This window comes from Camelus dromedarius, chromosome 25, assembly GCF_036321535.1.
Source record: "Camelus dromedarius isolate mCamDro1 chromosome 25, mCamDro1.pat, whole genome shotgun sequence".
Classification (NCBI taxonomy): domain Eukaryota; kingdom Metazoa; phylum Chordata; class Mammalia; order Artiodactyla; family Camelidae; genus Camelus; species Camelus dromedarius.
Genome location: NC_087460.1, coordinates 20,078,514 through 20,082,448, shown reverse-complemented (window position 1 = coordinate 20,082,448; position 3,935 = coordinate 20,078,514). Strand labels below are relative to the sequence as shown.

Sequence of the window (3,935 nt, the reverse complement as noted above, 5' to 3'; positions counted from 1 at the left end):
TAGATTAACAACAAGTTCATACTGTACAGCACAGGGAACTGTATTCAACATCTTGTAGTAACCGATAATGAAAAAGAATATGAAAACGATTGTGTGTGTGTGTGTGTGTATGCTGTACACCAGAAACTGATGTATTGTAAACTGACTATACTTCAATTAAAAAAAAAATCTGCTTATAATTATTTGAACTTAAACTTAACTTTGCTTTACATGTCAAAATATTTTTGTGTGGTTTTGCTAGACATTGAATTTTCCAGAAATGAAACCACTGTGCAAATCTAGGAAAGATTGTACTTTATGTGGCCCAGGATTTTATCTAGTTACTCATTCTGGAAAATCATTTCTTCTGAAGGCAACTCCAGTTGTGACGTTTGAGTTGGTGATTAACGGCTTCCGTGCGCATTTGTATCCGCCGTGTTCTTGTTGCTCTACACAGAGGCCCCGGGGTCTCTTCCATTATGCCTCTTGGCGTGATCATATCAAACACTTACATAGATTATGTTTATAATATGAGGAGGAGGGTAGAGCTCAGTGGTAGAGTGTGTGCTTAGAACGCATGAGTTCCTGGGTTCAATCCCCAGTACCTTCATTACAAATTTTTTTTAATAATAACTTTTTACCACTTCTGTATGTTTGAATTTGAACATAACACTGATTTTTAAAATATTGTGTATACAAGTAGGCATATAGTAAAAAGGGTGTTACAACATATTTATTACTGAAAGGAGGCACATGAGTGGACATTTTACAATCCCAAGAAAAACAGCCTAGTTTCCCACTGCCCGAGACATCTCCGTTCCAAAACAGGGCTTCGGTTTTACTTTTCCATAATCAAAAGGTACATTGAAGTAGTTCTCCTAAAGCCAAAGAGACCCCGAAGTCAATTCAGATCTTCCCCTCCAGCTACCATTAACTGCGCCTCGTTTCCCTTTCCTCTGCCTCCAGTCTTCACGTATCTGGGGCGTCTCTCTCAGACTGGGCTCAGCGTTCACCTCCTAGAGAAAACCCCCTTTACACGTTTGACTTCCTCACTCCACTGGGAAAGTGACAGAGCTCGGTTCTGTTCATTGCAGTATCTATCTGGCTCACAGTATGTGTTCAATAAACATTGGTTAAATGACAACTTAGGGAATTCGGAGTCTTTGGGTTGGAACATGTGGAGACCTGGGGAGAGGTGTGCACTCAGCATGGAAGCTCTGTGTCCTCGCCCTATACATCTCTTCCAACTGGCTGGTCCTGAATTACATCCTTTTATCATGAACCAGTGATCTGGAAAATTAAAGAATACATGGACACATATTTGATTAAGAATGAGTAAAGAAAGCAACGGGGTCGGGTGGGGGCAGGGAGCTGGTGGAGCTAAGTATATAAATTAAGGTAAAAGTTAATGGTATTGCTGAAGTCACTTTGATTATCCAAATAAGAGTGACGCTGTAACAAATGTAAAGCAATCACCTGGGGGAGAGGCTTGTGGAAACTACATCAGTTATAAAGAAAATGCACAAGGTGATTGAAGTGGCTTAAGGGGAAAATGACAGAAATGGAAGACAGACAATGGGATACTGACAGAGCAACGATGAGCGTAAATGCAAGAAAACATGCCAAACGAAATGCTAAAGACACTATCAAATGTGAAAGCAGATGCTATTGAAATGAAGATACGGATGTGCAGATGGAATGGGGAGTCTCACTGCATGCCAAGAAAATGGAATTAACAATGACAGCAGTATATATCATGACAATATATATGATATATACTGTTATATATGTGAGCTATATCATGACAATAGATGTCAATTAAACTTCAAAGTAAGAATATAAAATTTTATACTTCAAAAAAATGTTGCAGTTTATTTAAAAGGGCAAAAATAAACGTCCTCTGTGTTACTTGTAATTAATAAAGCAATATAAGAGTAAACAAATATCTAAAACATCTTGAGGGGAAAAATATTAAAAAAAAAATAAAACTTAGGGAATCTGATCCAAAAAGTCTATCTGAAAGTAATGGAAATACAGGTAAATTATGTATTAAGCAGGGAGGGTATAGCTCAGTGGTACAGCGCATGCTTAGAATGCATGAGGTTCTGGGTTTAATCCCCAGTACCTCCAATAAATATATATACAGGGGGGTGGGAAGAGATAGACAGGGATTTCAAAATTGTAGAATAGATAAACAAGATTATACTGTATAGCACAGGGAAATACATACAAGATCTTACGGTAGCTCACAGAGAAAGGAATGTGACCATGAATATACATATGTTCATGTATAATTGAAAAATTGTGCTCTACACTGGAATTTGACACAACATTGTAAACTGATTATAAGTCAATAAAAAATGTTAAAAATATATATATAAAGAATATTAAGAGTCCTTAAGTAGCTGTCAAGAAAATTATCCAAAATTTGGAAATAAGGCAAAAAAAAGTGAGCAGCACATCCTTTCACTGTCACGTGGGGACAAAGCCCACCTGAAGGTTGCCTAGGGCAGGGACCCACACATTTCATCTGTAAAGATCTAGACAGTAAATATTTGAGGCTTTGCTGGGTTTAGGCCTCTGAGCACTCAGATCTTCTACTCCAGCACAAGAGCAGTCATAAGTGAAGAAACAACAAAGTTCCAATAAAACTTTATTTACAAAACACATGGACTGGATTTGGCCAGAAGATCATAACAATGTAAAGTTCATTCCATTCTTTACTATTGACTAAAGGTCTCAGAATTAGTGAACTTACTTGTTAACTTGGAGATTTTTGTCTGGAAGAGCTGCAAGCATCTCTCTCAGTGGAACAGATAACTCCAAAGTTACCTATGCCTAGCCTTTGATCAGGCATTAATCACTTTTATATCCTGTAGCTCCTATCTTGTGATGCTTTTTGCTTCTTAGATGCTCCCTGAATTGGTCATAACATCTTTATTGGTTCCTTCATTAATCAGTGAGTTAAGTAAAATCTTTGACGTATATTCATTTTATATTTGTCCAACAATCAGAATTTTACCTTTTTGAAAATTATGCTATACCATATCTTGTAAGTGTGCAAACATAGGCTCCAGTCACTGGTCTTCGCCACGATCATAGGGAAAAGATCAGTGATTATCTATGCTGCATTTCACAAATTTTGAAAAGGTTGGGTTAACACTATGAAATAGAGATGTAAATTCAATTTATTTCAAATATTGATGGGCAAGCAGCTCTCATAACCCAAACAGATATGAAACATCTTCATACAAGAACAATTAGGGTGAGATTAACAACACTAAAGTAAATTCCTATTTTAAACAGTGTTCACAATTTTGAATGTTTTGATCAACTTCTTATAAAATATGTTAGATTTTTAAATTTTTTTTGTCAAGTAGCTGGTGAAGAGTGTCTACCGCAGTAGGAATATTTGCCAGTGCTGCCATAGATTCCTGCTTGCTGGTACGTGCATTATTCGAGTTATTTTTTTAAACCAGAAGTTTCTCTGTAGGAGTCTTTTAAAGCCACTTGGCCATTGTGTAAGGATAGGTTTAGTTGAAACCAGATAACGTCATCCACACTTAATCAGGCACTCACAGTCCGCAATATGTCACGACACTCCGAAGGGGTTCAGAGAGGAAAGTTACACAGTGGGAAGCTTCTCGGCTTCCCTGAGAAGGTGCCTTGTGACACAGAGTCAGAGTGAGGAACTCAGTGCAACCTGCTATGTTAAATATCAGTACTCAATATTTAATTCTTGCTTGCTTTTGTGATAAAAATAAAGTAGAAATTCTGGTACTTTCTTGCGGCAGCCCAGTGGTTTTCCTTGCACACTACTGGGGTCCACCCAGCCCACTGGAGCCCGACGTTTGGCAGTCACTAATTGGCACCACCACTTGGTGGCACCCCACTACTGCGGAAGTCATTCTGCACGGATAAATAAACCAGTTCTCTTTTTTTTTTAAATGATAAGC

General features: G+C 37.8%; 2 non-coding genes across 2 annotated transcripts; both read left to right on the top strand.

Moving 5' to 3' along the window:
- Window positions 1-517: 517 nt before the first annotated feature.
- TRNAS-AGA (transfer RNA serine (anticodon AGA)) lies at window positions 518-589 on the top strand. Its single transcript has one exon. It is a non-coding gene; the product is annotated as a tRNA-Ser (tRNA).
- Window positions 590-2,036: 1,447 nt separating this feature from the next.
- Window positions 2,037-2,109, top strand: TRNAS-AGA (transfer RNA serine (anticodon AGA)). The gene has a single exon. It is a non-coding gene; the product is annotated as a tRNA-Ser (tRNA).
- Window positions 2,110-3,935: the final 1,826 nt, after the last annotated feature.